Source organism: Apaloderma vittatum, unplaced genomic scaffold (assembly GCF_000703405.1).
Source record: "Apaloderma vittatum isolate BGI_N311 unplaced genomic scaffold, ASM70340v1 scaffold3328, whole genome shotgun sequence".
Taxonomy (NCBI): domain Eukaryota; kingdom Metazoa; phylum Chordata; class Aves; order Trogoniformes; family Trogonidae; genus Apaloderma; species Apaloderma vittatum.
The window spans coordinates 16,062-28,544 of NW_009728879.1; the positions used below are offsets into that span (position 1 = coordinate 16,062).

Here is a 12,483-nt window from a genome sequence, read left to right on the forward strand (position 1 = left end):
TGTCAGGCACTGGAATGGCTTGCACAGGGCAGTGGTGGAGTCCCCATCCCTGCGGGTATTTAAGCGTTGTGTAGATGTAGGGTTTAGGCATATGGTTTAATTGAGGACTTGTCGGTGTTAGATTAAGGATTGGACTCTTCAAGGTCTTTTTCAGTCTAGGCAATTCTATGATTCTCTGACTTCGCTCCCATTTAATTTTATTCTGCAACGTAATTTTAATGACCAGGTATGGCTAGTACATTCAAAATCAAGAAACTGTAAGTTCAGAAAGTTGGGAAACTGATTTTATTTATTTATTTACTCACTCATTCCCAAGTGTGAATAGGGTCATGAGGTAAGAATATAGGTTAAAGATCACGACCATTATGATGAATAGAAGGTATCAGTTCAGGTCATTAAAAATGTGTGTTTGCAACCATAGAGCATACTTTGCACGTGCTGCTTAAAAACTTACAGGACAACTTTTCTCAAAGTAAAATTCTTTCGTAGTTGGATTTATATTTCTAACTTTAACTTAGTCTACAGTCATTATGTAACAAGTAGAAGGTAGTAAACTGCTTTTTATGGCATGATGAAGATATGTGAAAAGAATCAGATCATAGGAGATACATGCTAAGATATATAAATTACCTACGCAAACATGTTGGGTGGTGTATTCTGCAGCTTAGCAAAAACTAATGAAATACCCAGTAGAATGAAATGTGAATTATTCAGAAAAAAATTTACCGCAGAATGAGAATAGAATCAGGAAGATTTTTCTTGCAGGTTGGAAAGAGTAAATCAATCCTCCGTTTCACTGATTTTTAAATTAAAAATTGTCATATATGTTAGAAGTTTGTTTTGTGTTTGGGAAATTGAATTTTTCTGGAGTCTGCAAATAAACCAGAGAAAACTTTTATTGTTCATTTGCTGTCAATTTGTGTTTGAACTGGTGAACTTTCAAATATGTTCTGTCTTAAGAATTGCATTTCTTCTTTAAAGTAGTGCTAACTACATTATTGAAAGTGTTTGTAGACTTCTTGCATCCCAGACTAACAAGAAACGTTATTTCTCGGAAAATGTATTATTTACTTTAGTTAACTACAGAATTTTGAAAACCTTGTATTTCTTTTTCCCAGGCTGTTCGCTGCTATGAATCGCTAATTTTGAAAGCTGAAGGAAAGGTCGAGTCTGATTTCTTTTGTCAGTTAGGTCACTTCAACCTCTTATTGGAAGATTATCCAAAAGGTAAGGTTTTTTTTAGTACTTGTGATAAATGTCATTGGGGGATTGGTATTCACTGTAGGTGACACAATAGAATGAATGACATAGTGTAACTCACTGTTTTCTTGGCTTGTACTCTATTTCAAATTTCATGACAGAATAAGACATCAGTCTTATTTATGCCTTTAAAAAACCAGTTGTATTCTAAACAAAACACTACTGGTATGGGTATGAATACGAAGTTTTTTCAGTTTATATACAGCAGTACTGGAGTGCCTGCTTCAGTTTTCTAATTCATTATTACCTGACTAAAGGTTTCCTGTGAGGGGGTTGGAGACTTGGGGGCATAGGACAGGAACCTGTGTTAATGCTTTCACATATGTCCGCGGTCTGAACAGGTGAGACTGGGCTGACAGTGTTAATTCAAAAGCAAAAATCTGCGCTTAAGGTTTGTTTCAAGTTCTGCTCTTAATACTGAGTGAAAGATTGGGTGTGGAGGTTTGAGTGGAGTGGGTGGGTGTGGGTTTGTTTTTTGATTTATTTATTTTTTTTCGGTCTTTGAAATCAATCTTGGAAATTACGTAGATGTTTTTTGCCAGCATTGCTGCCAGTGAACATAGGACCTTATGTACACTCATGCTTTGTTGCTCGTGGGTGGGTAGAATGCTTTTTTGGTAGTGGTGTGGATTCCCACAGATAGTCTGCTGTGTTGCTGACTGAGACATAGGGCTAGATCTTCAGTTTGTCCCCCTTCCACTTCATGTTGCACTGGGTGTCAGGCCCAGTTTCTGACAGCTGCCTCCCTTCCAGTCATAGTGAGAGGTATGAGTAGAAAGCCTTTTTTGGATCTTATTCTACCTAGCCAATTAGAACAGGTCAGAACATTTAATTTTTTTGGTGGGATATATTTTTTCATTATTGTTGCTTTTTAGTTTTGCTTTGTATAAGGAGAAAGCAACACACCCCAAAAATGTCTACTCCCACCCCATGCCTTTTTCCAAACACACAAAAGTACTGGTTTATAGTTACCTTGAGATGTAGAAATAGGGAAATGAGTTATAACTGATAGTAGTTCGAAAGCACTGCTGAGTAACTCAGGCCAGCTGTGGACTGTTTCCTAACCGTGTGTCCACTTGTTCACTATGTTTGACATAAAAAACAATGTATATTAGGGTTCGTGGAGCCGTCGTTTTTTAGGTGACAAATGTGTAGATTTGATAGTCCTGGAGAGGAATTTGCAGTTATTTAAATTCAACTTGTAAATTTAGTCTCTTTGTGTTGAATATATGAGGAGCCTAGGGACCTCAGTACCCACAACTTGTACCTACATCCCTCCAACTGGTGTAATGTAACCGCTGGGATTTTCAGTTCCAGAGACTTGGGAAAAACTGAAGGGAGCATAGCAAGGTGCTGGCTGTAGAATTTACTGAAGAATGGTCTGATCCCATGTGTTTTTTTGTTGTTTTGGTTTTTTCTAATGAGAATTCAACCACCCCCTCTGCAAACAACTTAGAGTGCTGTTTCTGATTAGCCTCATATAACCTGATATGAAGTGAGTGCAGTATGGCTTATTGGATATATTTTACTTGGCAAAGACAGTGCAGGATTGTGGGCTGAACTGTATTAACTGCTATTGAGTTGATGACAGGTAAGAGTGATGGGACTAGGTGTTGCTATGGATCAGAAACGAGGTTTGCTGATGGGGAGTCTGCTTTGTTCTGTGTATACAGTTTTAAGAAGAAGCATAAAAAATACAAATGATGGTTGAAAATCCCAGTTCTGCAGAATTGTAAACAAGCATGAGCAGGCTGTGTGGGAAGAAACATTTAGACATTAAAAACCTGAATTAAAATACTTAGCATTTTCTTAGATGCCAGTTTAAAGTCACATCTTAATCATGACAAGTGTCTCAAGAAGTAAGAGAAAACTTTGTTAGTAACGAAGTATTAAAAAAAGAAGTGTATTTTCAAAGAAATGGGGTAGTAGTGAAAATAATACTGGAGGGTTTTTAATTGATGGAGAAAAGGAGGCTAAAGGTTTTTTTATTATCGAGGGGCACATGTTCTACGTCTATAAGTATTATTCACAATGCAAAAGTCATAAAAGTTCTATAATTAATTTACTCCTGTCAGTTGACAGAAGTAGAATATATTTGTGTGTTGCATGAGAAAGAAAAAAAAATTATAGCATTCTATAAATTCTGTTACTTTATTATACATTCTGATTGTTTAAATGCTTGGGAACTGAAAAGGAAGTTCAGGAATGTTTTAATCTTGCTAATGTATATTTTATCCAGCTTTTAAGTCCTGAAGTTTGAGAAGCGTAAAATACTAAAGCGGGATGATCTTCAGAACTGTAAATCTGTCTAGTCTGAAGTTAGTCTTGGACAAAATTGTGGAGTTGATGTATTTAATCAATTGGATGTAACTTATATCTCAAGATAATAGCATGACTAATGCTGAACAACTTTTTTCCTTGGAAGTGTATTATTTATTCAATTAACTGTCTTTAATATGTAATGTGGAAAGGCGCGGGTTTTTTTCATTAAAGGGAAATGGAATGGTGTTCTTTGTTTAAAAATGTTCACAGTGTGGTTTGTGGGAAGTAGAACAAAGTCCTTAGTTGATTGCAGGAGTCCAAACAGTGATCAAGGTGAAGCAAAACTTGATTAATACGGATCTGTTTGGTTTCAGGTGTGTAATTTCTTCCGGTTTGATCTGTGCCATTTTTTCACAGATATGTTGACAAACGTGGATCATTAGCTTAGGTCTGTTTGGCAGGGAGCTTGGAACTAGGTGATCTTTGAGGTCCCTTCCAACCCAAATCATTCTATGATTCTATTTTCCTGTAGCTAATGCCTTCTTACGAATGTTGTAGAAAAGATTGTAGGTCATTTCTTCATAAGAATTAGACCCCAGAAAAGAGAGACCTTGGGAAAGATTCATGGCAGGTTATTCTATGTCATTATTGGAGCTAACCAGGCAGATACTTCCCTTGCTGCTTGTACATGGGGATTATCAGCTAGAGGCAGGTACCTTTGAATGTGGAGTAAGTTGATGGCTGATACCTTGCTGAAGTCTAAATACATCTAGCATATATTTATTTGTGTATATATATATAAACACACACAACATATACGAATACATCTAGCATATATATTTGTATTCTAAATGAAACTTGATAAATGTTGTTATGGTTTCTCTTGAAATGCATTGTTTTCTGTCCCTTGTAGCCACTGAAGTCCAGATTTAATATGCTTTTATTCACAAAAAGAAATTCTTGTTTCCAGCAAAAGTTGTGAGCTTACATCAGAAATTACTGGTTGAGATTCCTTCGTCTCTTGGGGTTTGACTAGATGATCTTTCAAGGTCCCTTCCAACCCCTAACAGTCTGATTGCTAACAGTCTGTGATTCTGCATTCTGTATCTGAGGTTAAACTAGAGAATCACAGTGGTTTTTTCATAGTCTTTAAAATATTCAAAGCTGGTCTGCAGGATGTAGTTTTCCCAAAATGAAGTATGTTAGAGTCTTTGTTGTTAGCTACAGGGCTTTCTCTGCAGCTGTGAAATTGAGTTGCCTTGTTAATTGTGCTGTGATACTCTTAGGAGAAGGTCCTAAGCAAGGTATCGGCCTTTTTGCAGATTTTGAATACTATGAGCTGCTGATTTGTATTCAGATATTTATGACCAAGGCAGGTTGATTCAGTTTAGCAAACACCTTCAAGGAGCCCAACTTCCATCGTCTTGATCATCACTGGTCAGAATTTGGCTTCAGCATTTCTCCAAATGAGAACGTTTACTCCTCCCAGTCAAAACTATCGTTTCCTCAGTAGCATTTTCATAACTGTAATCTGATTTCTTCCTCTGTTTTTTGAAATGAAGCAGCTCTTCCCCAGCTGTTGGATTGTTTCAGAGGTTTCCAAACCGGTTATTCCCTGGACATGTCTTTAGTGGCACCCACCGTGTCTGCTTGTTGCTGCTCTCTACTTTATGCTGGCACAGCTGAACGCGCAGCTGTCTGGGGAACCAATCCAACTGAAAAATAACCTAGCAGAAAAAAGTGATGCAGTTGCCCCAGAATGTGAAACCTCAGCCTCGAGTTTTGCCGGAGGAGGTTGATGAGTTCTTATGCAGACTTTTGGACGATGTTGGCGTTGTGAATCCAGTTGGGACTCCGTGGTATATACCTGTGAACTTTGTTTACTACTGTGTTCCTTGGGAGGACTGGGATTTTACCAGAATTATTGTGCTGCTAGTCTTAGAGGAGGAAATGGGTGCTACATCAATAGTTGGAGATTTGTTTATTTTTTTTTTCCCAATGACTCTGGTTTTCATAAGGAATATAGAGTGTAGACAGTGATCTTTAAGGTTTGGGTTCTAGTTGAATGCTGTTTAATGAGCTCATGGACTCTGACATCATCAGTGTTTTCCTTAGGGATCTTTATATCTGTGTTGTGGTTGTGTTCCAGCCTGTGACTTGGAGGACAGATAACAGCTGTACAAGTGGAGACATACTTTATAATTTGCCCCCTTGAATTGTTATTCTTGAAGCAAAATTCCTGGAAGTAGAAGTAGATAATGCAGTTAATGAATGATTTGGCAAAAACATGCAATTATTCACATCACTGTTACTAAAGCACAATAACTACTGCACTAAAACAATTCTTGCTGCTGTACTCAAGTTGTGATCACATATTTTATGTACTGTGTCAGAACAGTTTTAATAATACTTACTTTGTACATAGTGGCTACATTGTCAAAAATATTAATATTAAAGTATTTCAGGTAATTGATAAGAGTGTTAATTAGTCCAAGGGCATATTTTAGCAATTGTTAGGCTACAATTTAAAACAAAACTAGAAAAGAAATACAGAATGTTTACTGACATGCTCATTTATTAAGTTACAGACTAAAACCAAAATTTAAATGCTTTTTGATTGTTATTGTATAAAGTTATTTGGTTGCGAGAACGACTCTCAGATTCAGCAATGCATGTGTGTTCCTTTGTACTCAAAATTGCAGCTCTGTAAAGAATTCCCCTCTAGTAGTTAATGTCTTAGTCTTTTAGGACTTTGAAGGAAAGTACTGCCATTAGGAAGCGTTTCAATATACTGTGTTCTGAGGTACAGAGTAATAGGAGTCATGTGATAAAATGTAAGGGAGAACTTTTCCTGCTGTGGGGTTGCTGCTGGGCTGTCTGTTACTGATGAGTCCTGAAGAACTAGAATGGATTTTGAGTAGCATAGCAGTCAGAATGAGTAAGAGAGGATTGTGCTTAAAATAAGTGTGATTTTTAGGTTTAAGGGATTTTATTTTGTAGTTTATAATTTTTAATAGCTGGCAGAAATCAAGTTGCTCCTATTCAGAGCTGTTTATTTAATCTTATGTTGTTAAATTTCAGGCAGTTCAAACCATTATATAAAATTTCTACAGAAAGCAGTATGAATATAATCTTAAGCTTAGAATGTTAAAATGTTCTTTATAAATAGTGTGTGTATGGGGTGAGGGTTAGCAGTAGAAGATGCTTATTAGAGAATATAGCTGGACCATATTTTTTGACTGGCTGTCTGAAAATTTGTTTGGGGCGTTGTTCTAAATAAACAATTGTTAGAAGTTATCTTGAGGAATGTGCTCTTTGAAGGGTTTTTGAGCTTCATGTGAGTGCATTGTGTTGCTGTACTTATATTCTCTATATTTTAAAACATTTCCTAGAGTTGATTAACTAAAGGATTTCTCCAACAGTAAACTTCTTGTCAAACTAACGTATATCTTATATGTTCAATACTTCTTACTCTCCTGTGCAACTTGTAATTGGACATGCCACTGCCCATGACAGGGAGATTGGATTAAATGATCTCTAAGGTCCCTTCCAGCCTAGGCCATTCTGTGATTCTGTGATTATGGGACAGTGGCTTCTCACCACTCTGCTGCTGCATGATATTTCCAGATGAAGATGTGTAGTAGTTAGTAAAACTACTTAGAGGACTATTTGGTGATTTTGTTCTTTGTGATATGTGTAATTGTGTTGCCTTCATTCTGTCTTTAAGACATGCTTTAGGCTTCTTTGACTGACTCCGGTACTTTCAGTACAAATCTCTGGAAGAAGTGCACAGCCACCTCTTTCCTGAGGCCTTGCAACAAGACTTGAGCTACATTTTGCTGCTCTATCTTCCACAATATTTTTTGATCATAGAAGAATTGTTTAGATTGGAAAAGACCTTTAAGGTCATCAAGTCCAACCATTAATCTAGCACTGTCAGGTCCACCACTAAACCATGTCCCTAAGTGCCACATCTACACTATCTTTTAAATATGTACTGGGATGGTAACTCAACCACTTCCCTCGGCAGCCTGTTCCTGTGCCTGACAACTGTTACAGTGAAGAAGTTTATCCTAATATCTGACCTACACCTCCCTTGGTGCAACTTGTGGCCCCTTGTAACTATTGCTTGTTATGTGGGAGAAGAGACCAACCCTCTGCCTCATTACAACCTCTTTTCAGGTAGTTGTAGAGAGCGAGAAGGTCTCCTGTGCCTCCTTTTCTTTTCTCCAGGCTAAACAACCCCAGTTCCCTCAGCTGCTCCTCAGAAGACTTGTTCTCCAGACCCTTCGCCAGCTTTGTTGCTGGTGGAACACTCCAGCACTTCAGTGTCTTTCTTGGAGTGAGGGGCCCAAATCAGGATTCCCGGTGTGGCCTCACCAGTGCTGAGCAGAGGGGGACAATCTCTTCCCTACTCCTGCTGCCTGCACTGTTTCTGATACAGGCCAGGATGCTGCTGGCCCTCTTGGCCACCTGGGCACACTGCTGGCTCATGTTCAGCCGGTTGTCCATCAACACCCCCAGGTCCTTTTCCAACAGACGACTTTCCAGTCACTCCTCCCAAAGTCTGTAGCGCTTCCTGGGGTTGTTGTGACCCAGGGGCAGGACCTGACACTTAGCCTTGTTGAACCGCATAGAATTTACCTCCTCCCATCGATCCAACCTGTCTAGATCTCTCTGCAGAACCTTCCTACCCTCAAGCAGATCCAAGACTCCCATGCAATTTGGTGTCATCCCCTTGTCCAGATCATTGATAAAGATATTAAGCAGGACTTGCCCCAGTACTGAGGGGAACACCACTGGTGACCAGCCACCAACTGAATTTAGCTCCATTCACCACCACTCTTGGGGCCTGGCCATCCAGCTGTTTTTTTACCCAGTGGAGAGTAGATTCCATTGACTCAACTTCAGAATTTCCTCACCTTTTGATCTTTAATTTTATGACTGAGCGGTGTTCATCTTACTAGGTTAAAACACTATCGTGGATAAAACCTGCACTGTGTAATAAGCTGATTCCATAAACTGCATATGTATTCTAGGTGTTTAATGAAGATTTATTTTTCCTAGAAGAATTGTGAGATTTAAAGCAATACTTATACCCTTTCCTTGCTTCCCTTGTGCAGTTCTTCAGCTCATTTTCTCTCTCACTATGTATGCATTTTCACATCAGATAAACATGAAGAAATCATAGAATCGTAGAATGGCATAGACTGGAAGGGACCTTAGAGATCATGTAGTCCAACCTCCCTGTCATGGGCAGGGACGCCTCTCAACTAGATCAGGTTACTCAAGGCTCCGTCCACCTTGGCCTTGAACACCTCCAGGGAGGGGGCAGCCACAACATCTCTGGGCAATTTATTCCAAAGTCTTGCCACCCTCGTACTGAAGAATTTCTTCCTAAGGTCCAATCTAAATCTATTCTCCTTCAACTTAAACCCATTTCCCCAGTGGACACTCTTGTAAAGAGTCCCTCTCCAGCCTTCCTGTAGGTTCCCTTCAGGTATTGGAAGGCAGCTATTAGGTCCCCCCAAAGTTTTCTCTTTTCCAGACTGAACAATCCCAGCTCCCTCAGCCTGTCCTCGTAGCAGAGGTGCTCCAGCCCCTGGATCACCCTTGTGGCCCTCCTCTGAACATGCTCCAACAGATCCACATCCCTCTTATGGTGAAATGTTAGTCCTTGTTAAAAATTAACATTAAAATTTTTTTTAAGAAGTTAGGTAGTGATTTAAACAGAAAAATATGGAACTTTGAGGTGTTTTGAAGTTCTCTTTTTAGAGTATATCATCAAGTTCATGATTGCTTTTAACATTTTAAAGTTCAGCAAGCCAAAAATCTGTGACACAGCCTTGCAAGGTGCCACTAGATGGTGTCAGTATTGTATCTAGTTCAGTTTTTCCTTACTCAGGCACTGAAAACTCAAACTGCTTCATGTTTGCATTACTTGCAAATGCCTTTTAAATTTTCAGGTATCATAAAGTAGGTTTCTTAGGGCAGATCATAAAACTTACCCTTTGGTGACTGTGATTTGTGATTAGAGATGCTAAAAATGACAGGAGAAAGTCATTCAGTCTAGACATTTTGCTCCCTGTTTTCACCTTACTTCTTTGTTTAGGTGTGACGTATTTAGATTCTGGGCATGAAGAGTGGTTGTCTGTTATATTATTGAAACAATTATGTGTTTTATAAGGTTTTACCATTTTCTTGTGAAATTAAGTAGATTAAAAAAAACCCTTAACATCTTGAAACCCTGTACATGGTAATAATGTAAAATGTATTTTGTATTCTTTATGTGAAATCAAAGCATCTTAAACAGGGGTGCATAAGAAATCAGTATTATTCCTGTCTTAATTCTGAGATGTCCCCTCACTCTAGCTATAGTAAGAAAGGAGAGTGGATTCTTTGGGGACAAATAATAAAGGCTGTCAGTGTTACAATAACTGTAGGTGCTGCAGAGGCGTAGTTCTGGGTGGCTGTAGAACCCTGTAAGTAGAGAAAGCCAGTATCTGAACCGTATTGAGGGTCAGCTCTGCACTGAGTGTCAGAGGCTTAAAGACAGACCCTGAAGCCAGCCTAAGCTGAGGAGGTTTCTTCATGTCTAGTAGTTTTAATTCTTTGGGTGGGAAGATGGTGGTTTTCTTTTCAAAGCTGTTGTAGGTAAACATTCTTTTATTCTCACTGAGCAATATAGCTGATGGTGATTGATCTGAAAAGCCACGTATACCTTTGGGACATACACCCTCCCCTTCAGGGTGGGGTCATAAATGCCATGTCTGCCACTCAGTAGGTTATAGGGTTTTCGAGAGTCAGATGATAAGGATTACCTGTTAGGCAAATAATGTCAGTTGCCCAGTTTTGGAGAGACATGTCAATAGGAAGAGTATAAACTGATACAATAAGTAATGAAGTACTGACTAGAAGGGTGGAGGTAGGTAACTATGAGCACCTCTTTTTTAGGAATTCTTGAGTCGCTTGTCCAGTACTGTTTTAGATGTCTGAATGTGGTTTCTCAGCTTTGTGCTTTATGAGAGAATTTTCTGTGGTTGGCTGAATCACTTTACAAATACAGTTAAGAGTTGAGCAAGAAACATTGTTCTACTGTTGACATTCAGTTTTGTTCTTTCTGAGTCTGTACATATATTTTCTAGGTGCTCAGGGGTGTTTTGCATGCTGAAAAAAAGGAGCTTCTATTAACTTGGCTTCCGACAATTCCATGTTTAAGAATTTCAGTGACGAACTTTTAGACTGGAAAAATTCAGCACGAAGTTTCTAATCGGAAGATTGCAGAGTTATGCTGTACCTAATTGAGTGCTTTGAAATCACTCTTATGTTTAAAAAAGGAAATCTTAACTGAAATGTATCTTGTATCCATAAAAATGGGAGTTGACCCTATGTTGAAAGAGGGGCAAGGAGTTCGTAGAATTTTTTTCTGAGAAAAATAGTCTCACATTGGAATGACCTCATCTTGCATGAAAAATAAAGGTGCAAATGATGTTGCAGTCTTTAGTACTTTAGTTGGTGTAGTTTTTCAAAAATCATGCTGTCTTTATTGGATTTCTAGCCTGTCTTTATATTGAAGATTCTTCTTAGGGATGTGATTGATTAGGGATATTTCCTGTGGGCTCTGGCAAAATAATGCTCTTCTGAGCCTGTACTTCCAGTCCTTTTCAGCAGAGCTTGAGTGCTTGTGCAGCAGATGTTTAATCTAGGTGTGAAGGGAGCTGAAACAAACTTTTACAGATACCTAACTGTTGAGCGCTTATTAAATACTGAAATTGTGCCTGAATAGCAGTTCCAAGTTGTCTCCCTTTCATGAGGAGGAAAGAGACATTTAGTTCCCATGTGAGGGATCCCTCCATGATTCATTGGTACGCGCTTCCATCACAACACTGAGAATTTTAGTGTGCCACAGTCAAAAAGTTAAGTAGAAGCAGAATGCTGTTACCCTGGAAGGAAAGGCTGGATCCCTGGAAGAGGTTACTGAATGCAGAAGTAGGATTGGGCATTTCAGACACTGAAGAGCCACTGCAGTGTCTTTGCTCTTTTGGAAGAGTAATGTGACCTTCCTAGAATAAAAGCCCTACCTTATTCTCAGGTAAACATGAAATATGCTTCAGCAGTCCATGCGTTCCATGTACTTGTTTTCAGTAGTACCCTTGTATTTTTTTACAGCTATACTTTTAAAGTTCTCCCTTTAATTTTCCCTGTATAAATCCTTAGCATTGTAGTTAACGTTCTTGTTCTCTTTTTTTTTTTTAAAATCCCTATCTCTTGTATAATTGACTGCTGTAGTTACTTTTAAAAAAAAAATCACAAGAAGTTCTCAGTTTCCTAAATCTTGCATAATACGGTGCTGTTGACTTAAGTATTTGAAATATGTCTTAAAATTGTGATAGATACTGCCTCAGTTTAAAAAAACCTATTTTTTTAATTTTAAGCATTGTGCTTTACAAAACTCTTTTATAGCGTGCATATGTGTGTTCCTGTTGGGGAAGGCAAATTCATTCCAAGGTTCAGAAGATAATTATACTTTTCTGCTGAAAAGTCATTAATGATACCTGAGAGAAGGTGAATGTAGGAGGAGTATTTGAGGTGGGAGGTTTGTTTTGTGATTTTGTGAACATCCCGTATAACAGAATTACAGAACGTGACTGAAATATCCTTAGTCTTAACATTCCTAAACTTACATTGCTGAACTGCAGTCATACTCCTCAGTTTTTACTAATTTTTTGGAAGTTGGGGAGAATTGTCTTCTTAAGTTGTGGAAGACTTAGCCTGACTGACTAGATTTTTGAGTGATTTTATCCAAGTTGCACACAAACATTTACGCGTACTGCATGTTGATAGTGTAAGGATGATGGGTATTCTCCTAGTTTTGTTTGTTTTTATTTTTTTCCTGCTGGCATCAAAGTAAATCACAGTTCAGAGGACCAAAATTAGAAGCTGGCTTCACAAGCGCTTCCA

General features: G+C 38.4%; 1 protein-coding gene across 1 annotated transcript in view; it reads left to right on the top strand.

The window, feature by feature from the left end:
* Positions 1-1,122: 1,122 nt before the first annotated feature.
* KDM6A (lysine (K)-specific demethylase 6A) overlaps positions 1,123-12,483 on the top strand; it is an 82,572-nt gene continuing 71,211 nt past the window's right edge. Inside the window, exon 1 of the mRNA XM_009874232.1 lies at positions 1,123-1,227. The gene's annotated coding sequence lies outside the window, so the exon portion shown is untranslated. The remainder of the gene's footprint in view (positions 1,228-12,483) is intronic.